The 15654-nt window shown below is 45.0% G+C and overlaps 1 protein-coding gene across 1 annotated transcript in view; it reads right to left on the minus strand.

The window, feature by feature from the left end:
• dpy30 (dpy-30 histone methyltransferase complex regulatory subunit) overlaps positions 1–15654 on the minus strand; it is a 31577-nt gene that overhangs the window by 15243 nt on the left and 680 nt on the right. The window lies entirely within an intron of this gene.

A 15654-nucleotide genomic window follows, 5' to 3' on the forward strand; every position in this document is an offset into this window, starting at 1 on the left:
CGTCTATTTAATGGTGGAACCCAAAACCAGAAACGGTAAAATTCTGTTTCTGTTCGGAACGAACCAATAGGAAAAAAATTCTGGTTCAAAGCCCTGGTTTGGATGCCTACAAATATTTTGTGTCAGGCTGGGTAACATGCCTACATCAGCGGGTCGTCCCTGGAGCCGGTGGTCGCCATCTTATTACAGCTAAGGTTTGTTCACATTTTTATTTACTTTCGGTCCTCAGGATAAACAAAATGTTATTAAATGTCATTGAAATAACTTCTTAGTCTGTTGAGACATGGCCCGTTATAAATTTGCTGTTACCAGGCAATGACCAAGAACTGTATTATTAGGGTCGGTGTCTGTGTTGTAGCAGTGTACTAGCAGCTAGCTGTTAGCACTAGCTAATGTCAACAACATAGTAGCTAGTATGTTACTGTAGCAATGTTTACATTCAGTCATTTGGATGACTGTTAAAACCTTTCAGTCTCAAGTTTTTCCTTTACTGGATTTACTAGTTTACTGTAATTATGATCCGGCAGCTATTTACACCGGATCCAGTGTAAATAGCTGCCGGAGCACACTCCGGCTTGCTCCCCCTCAAATTAAGCAGCGCACTCCGGGAGCAAGCCGGAGTGCGCTGCTTAATTTGAGGGGGAGCAAGCCGGAGCGCGCTCCGGAACCTCGGCCGGCGCACTCCAGGAGCAAGCCGGAGCGCGCTGCTTAATTTGAGGGGGAGCAAGCCGGAGCGCGCTGCTTAATTTGAGGGGGAGCAAGCCGGAGCGCGCTGCTTAATTTGAGGGGGAGCAAGCCGGAGCGCGCTGCTTAATTTGAGGGGGAGCAAGCCGGAGCGCGCTGCTTAATTTGAGGGGGAGCAAGCCGGAGCGCGCTGCTTAATTTGAGGGACAGCAAGCCGGAGCGCGCTCCGGCAGCTATTTACACTGGATCCGGTGTAAATAGCTGCCGGATCATAATTACAGTAAACTAGTAAATACAGTAAAGGAAAAACTTGAGACTGAAAGGTTTTAACAGTCATCCAAATGACTGAACGTAAACATTGCTACAGTAACATACTAGCTACTATGTTGTTGACATTAGCTAGCTTGACCTTCAAAATGGCGGACACCGGGGCGTCACGTGACCCTGTGACGTCAGGTGAAATACCTCAATAGGAGTATTGTTTGAATTCAAAATAAAATCACATTCTACATTCAAGGGTATGGTTATAATTTATGATCAACAAAAATGACAAACTAAATTCACATTAAATGTAAGTTTTATTAATTATCAAAATGTTCATATATTAAATAAAGTTTCTTAGGGAGAAAAGGTCGGTCACCCGATGTCCTCATTAGTTGCATATGATTTCAAAAAGTCTTTTGAAATATTTAAGTTTTCAAAACTGTCAGCATTAATTCAGATTTACTGACCATCATATACATGTTCAATGTATTAAATCAAACGAATGCTGTTTATGGGATAATGTCTATGTACACTTTATACAATTATTTATAGTTCACAGTCACTTCTCATTTTCATTTAATCATTTCGACGACTTCTTCAGCCTTTTGGCCAAAGACAAGAGCTTGTCAGCTTGTCTCTGTTTTTTTTTTTTTTTATACCAGCATTGATTTCACGTACCTTCGCTTCGTCTCGCTTGTCAATTATATTTGGCATTTTGAGTAAAAAGCCGATACGAAAGAGAAACGTATTTTTGAAACGCAGCGACGATGAACATGTGCAAGTTTTGATAAAATAGAACAGATGCGTAGCCTAGTAAACTAGACCCACCCGCCTAGCGGCCAAAAATATTTTTGCCTGCGAGTGGGTCTAGCCTCGCACCATATCAACAAAACACCCCGGGCATCAAATCGTGCCCGCCAATCACAACGCAAGGTTTTTGTTTGGATTCTTTGGGCGGGCTTTTGCAGGAGTGATGAAAAGCTGCGCGACGCTGGAGAAAGCGCAACAGGAAAGATAGCTACGGCTAGTGAACAGCGCGCGTTTGACTCCGCTTTGGAATCAGTTTTAGAAGAATATTGCCGCTTTTCCACTACCAACGCGGCTGAGTCGGGCTGAGCCATGCTGAGTCGGGCTGAGCGGGGCTGTTGGAGTTGCAATTTCGACTACAACCGCGCTGAACCGTGCTGGCTGGAAGTGGGTGGACACATTGGGTGGAGTTAGCGAAAGTGGGTGGACGTCACGTGATGTCGTTAGGTGACGCAAACAGTGACATCAGTGACCTTTTAAGCGGTAGTCTCACGACCCGGATAGTAAACAATAAACATGGAGTCGTTAGTGTTGCTGGTCTTGGTGCTGTGGCTTGTTGTCACCGACAACGCCAACAGATACTGGCAAGAGCGTATAGATGAGGCGAGGCGCATAAGGCTTCAGAAATTCTCGTAATTCTTCTTCTTCCGGGTTTACGGTGTTTACAGATCCCAGCGTGCTCGCGGGGCGTGTGTGGGCATGTGAGGACACTCCTCCTCACCAATCAGTGCACAGGGGAGTGTCTGCTCATGCCCCTAGCCCCACTCGGCTCGCTTCGGCTCGCTTCAGCCCCACTCCAAAACCGTGCGAGTTTTGGGTGTTGAGCAGGGCTGAAGCGAGCGGAGTCGTGCTGCTCTGAGGTAGTCGAAACGCGAGTCGTGTCAGGCTGAAGTGAGCTGAAGTGAGCTGAAAAAGGGTAGTGGAAAAGGGCCATTAGACTTGGAGTTTTCGTTGAAACATGAGCAGGAAGAGGCTCTCCGCTCATTCCTTTTCAAGAAGGACGTTTTCGCTGTTTTGCCGACCGGCTATGGCAAAAGTCTGATCTACCAGCTGGCTCCGCTCGTAGGCAAAAGGATGGGGCTAGTTTGTGCAGTACGAAGAATTAATAAACAGCTTTGAAACATTACTTTTTGATTGTTTCTTATTTTCCCGTTATTTTAAATTTAAGGGAAATTATTTCACCAAACACCACTAAATAAAAACTCTCAAAAACAGTTTAAGCAAACCCTTGAAAAACACTTGGAAAAAATAAGAGTGTATGTTAAGTATGTGGTACAGACTCCAAACTTGTGGTCATTATCTCCAAACTTCTTAATATCTAGAACCTGTTTATTAATTAATACGCATTTTGAAAAATTATTTATTTCAAGGCCTCCCCCACTGCTTTCTGTCGCTCTGACTACGTCACAGTCACTGTTGCGCTGATTGGTCAGAGCGTTGGCCTATACGCACAGAGACAGTTTGAAAGACAGCGGGTTGTTCCTCCCACACCCTTCGGAAATGTCTACGGATCGAGGCCAGACTAAATATTCACATTTAGTCTGGCTTGCCAGGCTAACAGATGCGGGTACTTTTGTAAGAACTTATGATTGGCTTTTGTTCTCTCCCACACTCTTGTAAGAACTGTTATGATTGGCTATCATGCTCTCGCCAGCGATGTTTTGGCCAATTACATTGTAGAGAACACGTATTCTACCGCGAGACTTAGCGAGACTAAAGATGGCGAAAATGTAAACATGTAACATTGTCGTACGCTTGAGTATCACGAAGGAACATACCCCAACCCCCCTCAATGAAAAAAACATCTCAACGGATTTGGCATAATATCGATTTTCGCTCAGAGAAAGCGGAAATCCGCCGAAAAGCAGAAAACTCTCATCCCTGATTTATTGATTTCTTGTGATCCAGAGATCAGGTTAAGAACCTTTGCAAGGGATTGAGAAGCGTTAATGTGATTCATAATACATTTGTATTGTTTAAAAGTAGTTGAACAATGATTCAATGAACAGCTAAAACTCAAACTGTGCTTGATAATATATTTAGAATATGTACTAAAAATGTGTATCCAAGATATTTGGTATAGACCCTTTTCACGTGATGTCCCGACAAACGCGGCCGCCATTTTGGACATGTACTACCAGTAGTCTACCACAGCCAACAACGAGGAACGACGGCGAAGCATCGAAAGGAATATAGCCATCAAAGAAAGTTTTTACTTTCAGCAAGACTTCCATCATGCCATTATATTGTTGTGCACCTGGATGTAGTAACCATCAACACACAAGGCAAGATTTATCATTTTATCGGATCCCGACAGATGCTGACCGACGGAGAAGATGGATGGTCTCTAAAATATTGGCAAAATGATGTTTGACATAGCAATCGTGTGTAACGGGAAGCATTTGCATATCTGAAGTGTTGTGTTTACATCAAAGATAAAATAAACCGATATGACAACGACTGCTGCTGCCAGGTTGGGGACACAAACTAGTAGAAAGGAAGTGTGCCAACAGTGCCAACACACTTCCTTTGTGGTCGATTCTGCTTTAAGGTAAGATGCATTTAATTATTCGTCTGCTGTGGGTTTGGAATTGGTAGCCTGACCGATTCGTCCATGTTTGTGGTGCCATTTGTTTGTTGACGCGTGTTGAAATGGAAGACTGGTTGTTGACATTAGAGCCCTGCACTCCCGCAGGAGTCCCGCGGGACCCGCCGCAAAGCAGTGTGGCGCGGGACAAATTTTGAAAGCTCATTGCGGGCGCGGGCGGGACCGGAAGTGCACATATGCACGCGCGGGAGCGGGAGTGCACATATGCACGCGCGGGAGCGGTGATAAGCTGCAGTCCCGCTAACTAAAAACGTGTTTGAAATAAAATTTATAAACTATTAATTTATGTCTATCATATATAATTTGTGCTGGATATTTTATTTGGCATTAATAAAAACATTTTAAGATGCCTAAATTTGCAGAGAGAGTCAGATTGCCAGATTGAGTGAGGAATGGCATCTTAAATTTGCCACTGATCACCCTAACGGGAAATCCTTTGATCACTCTAATGACTCGCAGTTCACACCCAGCTAGCAAGAGAACCATGAGTGAAGTGATTTACTGCTTGCGTTAGTCTACAACTCTAATCAGAGAGACAGGTTACACAGTGACGGTAGGCTTGACTCAATGCTATCCCAGAAATCCTTCCTGTAATATGCAAATTTGGCTGTCCAATCAGAGGCGGCCAAATTTGCATATTACAGGAAGGATTTCTGGGATAGCATTGAGTCAAGCCTACCGTCACTGTGTAACCTGTCTCTCTGATTAGAGTTGTAGACTAACTCAAGCAGTAAATCAATTCACTTCTCTTACTAGCTCTGCTTTGCAATAAAAAAAAACACCATTGGCACAAAGCAAGCCCATTCACTTTATGCTGATCAGAGAATTACAATGGTTTCTCATGTGATTAAAAATGTGCAATTCGCGATTAAATATTTTAATCACTTGACAGCGCCAATTATTATTAGAGACACGACATGCTGAATTCAGAAACAAGGTAAATAATAAACGTGAGCTGTAGATATTTAAGCTCAAATCCACTCAAAGTAGGGGGCGGGGCACCATCATGCTGTGTCAAGACAAGAACTTTCCTGAGAAATAACGCGAATGTCTGCATCATGCGGGATTTGCAGGCGGGAGCGGGACAAAATATGGCGGGCGGGAGCGGGACTGAAAATCATAATTCTTTGTGGACGCGGGCGGGAGCGGGACTGCACAATGCGGGCGCCGGCGGGAGCGGGACTGAAAAATCCGACCCGCGCAGACCTCTAGTTGACATGATTTCCAGTGATGCTTTGGTGCTGCTGTGGATCAGATGTGTTGAGTAGCCTGACTGTTTTTTTTTTTCTTGCGTGTGGTATCATTGTTGACGCGAGGTTGTTTTTTGAACATGCCAATGCGGACACGATTTCCCCTGATGAGTTATGACTTCAGACACGATGCGTGTGTGGAGTCCGCGTGATGTGTGCGTAAGATAGGCTTCTCATGTGTTTGGAGATCTGCGCTCTGAGACAAGCGCAAGCACCCCCCCCCCCCCCCCCCAAGAGAAAAAAAGGGACCCCCCGAAAATATCGGCATAGTTCGAACACTGGGTTGGAGAAAATAATGGCAAATAGTGAGTGCACAAACCATAGAAGGTAAACTGTACACAGTGCCAGGGCAGTGTGATGGTATGTGTACTTTTAGATTGTGTTAGCTTATCAATGAACACACTCGTCACTCGACGAGTTTCACGTCTTTACGACGGATACTTAAATGTGTGTTAGGTATTATTGTTGCAGTCTAAGCAGTCATTGTAGCAGCTAGATGAGCGAGAACCGAAAGGGTCTGTGCCATAAACCGTTATTTCTTCATGTCCAAAATGGCGGTCGCGTTTACGAAGGTCACGTGAGTGAAAAGGGTCCATACTCTATAAGGTGCCATAATGTTTCATGAAAAGTGATCGAAATTTGTCATAAAAGTCATAAAATAGCAGCTTTTTCCATAACTTTGAGCTCCTGGTGCCACCATTAAACTTTTGAATTTTGTCAAAATATTTCACCCAGTGTGTTTTCTTACCAAAAGGAACATAAAAACAAAAATGCATCATGATCGGAGGAACTTTTCATTTTTAGGGGGCGACTGATGCACCCTAACAGGTACTGTGTGTGTACATGTGGCCACTGCTTATAAATAAAATAGTTTTCCGATTCCATATGGACCCTTTTCACGTGACGTCACGACAAACCCGGCTGCCATTTTGGACGTGTACTACCAGTAGTTTACCACAGCCAACACTGAGGAACGGCAGCAAAGAAAGTGTTTACTTTCAGCAAGACTTCCATCATGCCACTATATTGTTGTGCACCTGGATGTAGTAACCATCAACAAACAAGGCAAGGGTTATCATTTTATCGGATCCCGGTAGATGCTGACCGACGGAGAAGATGGATAGCGGCATACCAGCGCTTGTGTAGTGACCACTTTGTTGGAGGTAAGATGAATAAAATTAGCCAGAAAAGGCATTACATTGCTGTTAACATTCTGTGGCGGCGAGTGTGTAACCAAATAGGCTAAAATAACCCATTGTAACCTCTTTGTTCTTCTGTAGTAGCTATTAGCTAACGACATTAGCTAGCGTTGTGTTCCTTTGCTGTTGGTAGACTGTAGGACAGATCAGAGGCAGTGTCCTACAAACAGCGCTTAATTTGAGGGGAGCAAGCCGGAGCACGCTCCGGAACCTCGGGCGATGGCTCCGGCAGCTATTTACACTGGATCCGGTGATCCGACACCTCTTTTGACTATGTAACAAATAATAATAATAATAATAATAATAATAATTAAATAAAAAAATGCAAATTTATTTAGTGTTAAAGTCTGATTTTGATATCTGTCTTGTTGGTGATTTTCTCTCATGAAACGACATCCACAAAATATCTGCAGATGAACTTAATTTGCAGTGTTATTACAAAACATGCCCAGAAGTGCAGCGCCGCGCGCCCCCTCCCCTCTCCTCTTTTTTTCCGCACCGGAGCCGCTCATCCTCTGCGCTCCGGGACCTCCCACTTTACAAATTAAGCACTGCCTACAAATAAGTGTTCAAAATAAGAGGAACATGTATTTGTCTCTTAAATCCAGGCCGTTCCCTGTAATCTGTAACAACGGTTGGAGAAAGTAATGGCAAATAGTGAGTGCACAAACCATAGAAGGTAAACTGTACACAGCGCCAGGGCAGTGTGATGGTATGTCTACTTTTAGATTGTGTTAGCTTATCAATGAACACACTCGTCACTCAACGAGTTTCACGTCTTTACGACGGATACTTAAATGTGTGTTAGGTATTATTGTTGCAGTCTAAGCAGTCATTGCAGCAGCTAGATGAGCGAGAACCGAAAGGGTCTGTGCCATAAACCGTTATTTCTGTACGGCGTTGCTAATGTGTCGTTACTGTTATTTCTCCTTCTGCTCGCCCTGTAAATGCCCTACGTCGCTGGATAGCGAAGGTATTTTCTGCATCTCGCTCCTTTTTCTTGCATGTTCTCCGTTTGTCGCCTTCCTCGCATTCAAACCAATTCGAGCCAAAGTCCGCTACATGTCCAAAATGGTGGTCGCGTTTACGAAGGTCACGTGACTGAAAAGGGTCTATAGCAGATATACACATCATGTTATCAGTGATACTCGCGTCATCTCTTCCAAACATCACCGAGCTGGAAGCAGCATCAGGGCCTGGAGTTGGGATTTTGGTGACCAAGTTTGTACTGCGTTTTGTTCAAAATCCAGTGCTGTAAACTCGATCTATTTTCAAAATAATAAGAAAGCAAGCACTTGTTCATGAATTGTCTAAGAAGCGTTATTTAGTACTAATAAGCACATCATGTTTCACAAGTGTATTAAAGCGAATAGCACAAGTTTGACCAATTATACTTTTAACTTTTAGTTTTCCCGAAAGAGCTGATTTATTCCCACACGGGACTTTTGTAATTGCAAACCGAACAGATCGCTCAAAAGATTCCAACGTTATCTTCGCTGCCTTCTCGATGTTTTGTTGAATGGCTGGAATTCTTGGCATGCATATCTGCCAAAAAGCGCAAAAAAAAAAAAAAACCTTGAATTTGACCTTTCAGAAGGGCCAAACAAAAGCTGTGATAATCAAAAGGTACATTTTCTTAAAATAAACACCATTTGCTTGATATCGAATCGGTAATCTTGGCGAACCACGAGGTGAATTTCGTTTCTTTTTATCTGCCGATTATCTTCCGATACTACAAAGTTATAACAAGGTTTCTCTCATTTCGTTTCTGGTTCTGATTGGTTCCGAAGTTTATCGAGAGGTTGTTGCTAAAACCCGTGACATGGAACAGGACGTGACATGTTATCGCTCAGGCAGTGACCTCTCCGCGAGACAAGACAGGACGGAACGGACCCTACCCTACCTTACCTTATGGCCCTTTTCCACTACCCTTTTTCAGCTCACTTCAGCCCGACACGGCTCACGTTTCGACTACCTCAGAGCAGCACGACTCAGCTCGCTTCAGCCCTACTCAGCACCCAAAACTCGCACGGTTTTGGAGTGGGGCTGAAGCGAGCCAAACCGAGCCGAGTGAGGCTGGGAGCATGAGCAGACACTCCCCTGTGCACTGACTGGTGAGGAGGAGTGTCCTCACATGCCCACACACGCCCCGCGAGCACGCTGGGATCTGTAAACACCGTAAACCCGGAAGAAGAAGAATTACGAGAATTATGAAGCCTTATGCGCCTCGCCTCATCTATACGCTCTTGCCAGTATCTGTTGGCGTTGTCGGTGACAACAAGCCACAGCACCAAGACCAGCAACACTAACGACTCCATGTCCTCCATGTTTATTGTTTACTATCCGGGTTGTGAGACTACCGCTTAAAAGATCACTGATGTCACTGTTTGCGCCACCTAATGACATCACGTGACGTCCACCCACTTTCGCCAACTCCACCCAATGTGTCCACCCACTTCCAGCCAGCACAGTTCAGCGCGGTTGTAGTCGAAATGCAACTCCAACAGCCCCACTCAGCACGGCACAGCTCAGCCCAACTCAGCACGGCTCAGCCCAACTCAGCCGCGTTGGTAGTGGAAAAGCGGCATTATTCTCCGTACGCCAGAGGAGAATGAACCGTATTTCAGTTCAGTTTAAACAGTGGTATCAGCCATCATGTGAAGGACTGGGGCTGGATGAAATTAACAAAGCTAAGAATTTAAAAAGTGTCAGAGCAAACGCAGAAGACCAGAGAAGAAATAAATATTAACACATACGCACCAATTTGTTTGTTATTTCTTTCTTTTGATTATTCTTAACTAACTAGGAGTATGTTATCCAAACTATAGATAGTTTTCACATGACATCACAGAGTCGGGGATTCCCTGGTGGCGGCCATCTTGTAGGGCAAGCTTACCGTACGGGTCACTGAGCACACATTGTAACGCGCGAGTTACATTTATTTATATATTATTTACATTTATAGTTACATTATTACTATTTAAAGCTAGCAATGGTGCACACCTGTTGTATTCACGGCTGTTGTAATAGGTCAGATGATGACGTCAAGCGGAGCTTTTATGGAATTCCCACTGTACGGGAGCACGAAGGCGAGCAAACAAAAACTCAGCATACAAAGGAGAAATCTATGGCTTGCAAGAATCAACCGCAAGGATTATCAGCCTTCCAGACACAGCGAAATCTGCTCCGATCATTTTATAAGTGGCAAGTTGTTTAAATAAACAATCAATTGTGTAACAAGCCTACATACCAGTTAATTATATTACAAAGTTTATACTGATATGGTACTGTAATACCACTAATGGATGTAAAATTTGTCTTAAAATCAACTCGATATTATACACACACACATTTATATGCAGTGTTGAGAGCTCTAAAATTCCAATGTTTACATACCTTGGCTGTAATTAGGACACGACTGTCACTTGTTTTTATATGGTGGACTTCACGGACCCAGCCACAGACAAAATAATTGTATGACTCCAGCGACTTGTATGCTTTGAGGTCGTCAAGTGTGTAGGCACTTTTACTATTCACGAAATAGTTCACAATATCAGGGTACGATATGGATGGCAGCCCTGCATAGTCACTTGAAAATGCATCTTTGTCCACTTCGTAGGGGTCAATTCCCCCAATCAAGGCCAGTTTGGCTGCATACCGTTGTCGTGAGATGTCGTCTAATGTATCTATATACTTCCGTTTGCTTGATTTTGCCGACATTGATCTTTATTTTAGAAAACTGACTATATAACTTCATAAATTCGTCCGAGATAACGTAGCCGGTAATGGCGATGGTCCGTTTTATTTACCCTGCAAGATGGTGGCTGGGGGGCGTTCCCCGGAATGGTGTGACGTCAGTGAAAACTATCTATACCATGACAGGTGACAGGACAGCTAAGGTAAGATCCCCGGGATGGGACGGGACAGGACAGATAAGGTAAGATCATGACAAGAGTCCAATGTCCATGAGCGATAATATGTCGCATCGCATCCCGTCCCGTCCTGAGTCTTATCAAGAAATAGAACAGGCAATCGAACTTGATCAGGATAAGTGCCGATTGGTTACGAAGTTTCACTATTCTTACAAGACGATGACATGGTGGCTTCACCACTTGTTCTTGTGTAGCTTTAGGGGTGTTTAGGGAGGGGTGCAGCGAATCAGGAAGGTGGATGTCACAGTGACGTTGTCCAATGACGACGTCAGCTAGAGCTCAGCACAGCGTATCCGCGTATTCTCAATGTTTACACAGCACCGGACCAGACGCGAACTGGATTGAATACGTGGGCTCTGGCGGATTCCCGTTTCCCGGCGTTTTAATGTGAACGGACAGTGCATCCGCGAAGAAAACGAGACAGATACGGTCTAATGTAAACTTGGCCCTAGTGGGACGCCATGGCCTAATGGTTAGAAAAGCAGCTTCACTGGTTCGATTCCCTCGACCAGCAGGACTGGTTGAAATGCCCTTGAGCAAGGCACTTTGCATTTTCTCTGTGGAAATGCAGTCTAGTTCCAGCTTGTGCTTTCTTTTTAGCATCATTGTGGCATACTTGTTTAAAGGTCCCATTGCATCGTTTTTTCATTAATTGTGCGGTGGTCTCTAGTATGAATGAATGCCGTGAGCCGGTTTTGGTGAAAAAAATGCTGTGGTTCTCCTGTTTCAGGCTGTTCTAGTTTGGTGGAGGAGCGGGTGGCGGGAGAGCGACAGGATTTCAGCTCTTATCATTAATATTCATGACATGTAAACGTGTTACCTCTGATTGGCTAACAGCACTGTGACGCTACCTCCAGTGGGTCAGAACAAGCGGATGTGGGTGTCTATGGCGAGAGAGAAGGAACAAACCGTGAAGGGAAAAATACCGCGCGCTGACGTCATTAAGGTGCGACGCGAGGAAATAAAATAAATTCAACAAATGTTTGGGTTTTTACTGAACAAACAAACAAATAAAGGTGAAGCTCTCAATTTACCGGTCGATCTACGTTCCGACTCTCACCTATGGTCATGAGCTTTGGGTAATGACAGAAAGAACAAGATCGCGGATACAAGCGGCCGAAATGAGTTTCCTTCGCAGGGTGGCTGGGCGCTCCCTTAGAGATAGGGTGAGAAGCACAGTCACTCGGGAGGAGCTCGGAGTAGAGCCGCTGCTCCTCCACATCGAGAGGAACCAGCTGAGGTGGCTCGGGCATCTTTTTCGGATGCCTCCTGGACGCCTCCCTGGGGAGGTGTTCCAGGCATGTCCCCCCGGGAGGAGGCCCCGGGGAAGACCCAGGACACGCTGGAGGGACTATGTCTCTCGGCTGGCCTGGGAACGCCTCGGTGTTCTTCCCGAGGAGCTGGCCGAGGTGTCTGGGGAAAGGGAAGTTTGGGCTTCCATGCTTAGACTGCTGCCTCCGCGACCCGGTCCCGGATAAGCGGAAGAAGACGAGACAAACAAATAAAATGAACGAGTGACTTAAAAAAAAAATGTGGGCGTCTTTGTAAAAACTGTTTTGATTGGCTATTATAACAGAGCATGCTGCATGCTTTTTGGTTTTGTAGCGCAGATTACCTGGCTAACTGCAGGAAGCGGTTAGCTGCACAGCTAATGTAGCCATTGCAAGGCTAACGCACGATTTTAAAACACGGCAAAACGACCAGTTATACACTTACTTGTTCGGTGTTTGTGGCTGATGCGGCAGGGATGCTTGGTACGGACCCAGGCTTCAGTGACAGTTGATGTGCAAAACCTTCCCTGTACTGTCCCAAGTTGTGGAAACATTCATCAGGAAAATGCTTCCGACAAACATACACCGTCTTAGGTAGACTCGACGGCGTATTATTGGAGTAAATAAAATTAAGCCACTGCGTCTTCAGGGGCTCTCCCGTCGGCAGTAAAAACAGACTCTTTTCTGTGTTGTCACATCCATGTACAGCGCAATTTCCATGTTTGGTGGCAACTTTTGAGCTGGGCGGGCAATCCATACAGTGGGTGGGAATCCAGAGGGGGGGGGCGTGGGGATCATCTCCCTGGCTGACGCAGGAAAGGGAAGAGCCTATCAACGCGCCATTTTGACGCGCCATTCTCAAATGTTGACAAAGGGTGGGCATAGTTTGGTTTACACATTATGAAATTTCTAGCCACTTAAGAAGGTCAGAGGAACTCATTTTAACGTTAAAAAACCTCCGAAAGTGAAAATTTCATGCCATGGGACCTTTAAAAACTGAAATTTGGTAGCCTAGTAAACTAGACCCACCCGCCTAGCAGCCAAAAATATTTTTGCCTGCGAGTGTGTCTAGCCTCGCACCATATCAACAAAACACCCCGGGCATCAAATCGTGCCCGCCAATCACAACGCAAGGTTTTTGTTTGGATTCTTTGGGCGGGCTTTTGCAGGAGTGACGACAAAGCTGCGCGACGCTGGAGAAAGCACAACAGGAAAGATGGCTACGGCTAGTGAACAGCGCGCGTTTGGCTCCGCTTTGGAATCAGTTTTAGAAGAATTAGACTTGGGGTTTTCGTTGAAACATGAGCAGGAAGAGGCTCTCCGCTCATTCCTTTTCAAGAAGGACGTTTTCGCTGTTTTGCCGACCGGCTATGGCAAAAGTCCGATCTACCAGCTGGCTCCGCTCGTAGCCAAAAGGATGGGGCTAGTTTGTGCAGTACGAAGAATTAATAAACAGCTTTGAAACATTACTTTTTGATTGTTTCTTATTTTCCCGTTATTTTAAATTTAAGGGAAATTATTTCACCAAACACCACTAAATAAAAACTCTCAAAAACAGTTTAACCCTTTGGTGACTGACCCCTTGAAAATGGTTCCTCCAGGAACTATGACTTTTCAGTTGTCAAGACAACAGAAGAACTAAAATACAAAAACAGAAAGATACGTCACAATGCTCTTGTGCACAAAACAAAATGCTCTTGTATTTTAGTTTTTCCGTTGTCTTGACGACTGAAACGTCATCGTTCCTGGAGGAACCATGTTCAAGGGGTCAGTCACCAAAGGGTTAAGCAAACCCTTGAAAAACATAAGAGTGTATGTTAAGTATGTGGTACAGACTCCAAACTTGTGGTCATTATCTCCAAACTTCTTAATATCTAGAACCTGTTTATTAATTAATACACATTTTGAAAAATTATTTATTTCAAGGTCTCCCCCACTGCTTTCTGTCGCTCTGACTACGTCACAGTCACTGTTGCGCTGATTGGTCAGAGCGTTGGCCTATACGCACAGAGACAGTTTGAAAGACAGCAGGTTGTTCCTCCCACACCCTTCAGAAATGTCTATGGATCGAGGCCAGACTAAATATTCACATTTAGTCTGGCTTGCCAGGCTAGAAATTTGGTAAAATAATAATAATAATAATAATAATACTTGTAAAACTATGATGCAAACACAGAATATATAAACAGCCGAGTCACTCCAAGTAACCGCTACCTGATATCACATAATAGGTATTTACCAGATGCTCTCATCCAGCATGACGTACAACAAACACACGCAGAGCAGCCTGGAGAGCAGTTGGGCGTTCGCTGCCTTGCTCAAGCACACTTCAACAATTCCTGCTGGTCCAGCGAATCAAACCAGCAACCTTTTGGTCTCAAAGCTGCTTCTCACCTTTAGACCCGCGATTTTCAACCAGTGTGCTGTAGGAAATTGTCCAGTTTCACTTAATCGGTCCAGAAAAATTTAGTTGCTGCAAATAATTTACCATCGTTGAGCGTCTGTGCTTGCAATGTAGTGGCTGGCGAAGTAATTAAATACTCTTCCACGTCAGTGTGTGCACCTTTCTTCAGTTCCTGCCAGGATATCAGCTTTGTGTCCAGCTAAACAGCCCCAGGTTTCACACTGGGTGAGTATAAACAAACTGAGATACTAAATTGTCATTATTATACACTGTATTAGGCTGTCACTTTTTAACTTTTTTTTGGTTGGTGGTGTGCCGTGCCGTGGGATTTTAATGTAAAAAAATGGGCGGCAGGGTGTAGTGGTTAGCACTGTCGCCTCACAGCAAGAAGGTCCGGGTTCGAGCCCCGTGGCCGGCGAGGGCCTTTCTGTGCGGAGTTTGCATCTTCTCCCCGTGGGTTTCCTCCGGGTGCTCCGGTTTCCCCGACAGTCCAAAGACATGCAGGTTAGGTTAACTGGTGACTCTAAATTGACCGTAGGTGTGAATGTGAGTGTGAATGGTTGTCTGTGTCTATTACCCCTTTTCCACCAAATCAGTTCCAGGGCTGGTTCGGAGCTGGTGCTGGTTCACAACTCGTTCAACTTGCGAGCCAGCTGAGAACCAGTTTGCTTTTCCATAGCTCACGGTGCTAAGGGGAGCCACGTCATTACGTCGCTGTGTTTGCATAAACCTTGGCGCGAACATCGAAGCAACAACAACAACAACGGATGACTTCGCGTTTGTACAGCTGCTGCTTCTCGTCGCTTAAAAATGGCGACCTTTTGCGGTCTTGCAATTGTTGTTGGTCTTAACTCCGCCCCCCCGCTGACGTAAGCAGTTGTTTCCTCTGGCCCAGCAGAGAGTTGGTGCTAGCCTGGAACCGGTTTTTCTGGCCCCAGAGCCAGTTCTTTGTCAGTGGAAACAGAAAACCCGGTTTCCAAACTAAGCACTGGCCCCGAACCAGCCCTGGAACTGCTTTGGTGGAAAAGGGGCCTATGTGTCAGCCCTGTGATGACCTGGCGACTTGTCCAGGGTGTACCCCGCCTTTCACCCGTAGTCAGCTGGGATAGGCTCCAGCTTGCCTGCGACCCTGTAGAACAGGATAAAGCGGCTACAGATAATGAGATGATGTAAAAAAAAAATGTTCCATGGCTCAAAAAAGGTTGAAAAACACTGCTTTAGACCATGGCTTCCCA

Source organism: Neoarius graeffei, chromosome 18 (genome assembly GCF_027579695.1).
Source record: "Neoarius graeffei isolate fNeoGra1 chromosome 18, fNeoGra1.pri, whole genome shotgun sequence".
In the NCBI taxonomy this organism is placed as follows: Eukaryota; Metazoa; Chordata; class Actinopteri; order Siluriformes; family Ariidae; genus Neoarius; species Neoarius graeffei.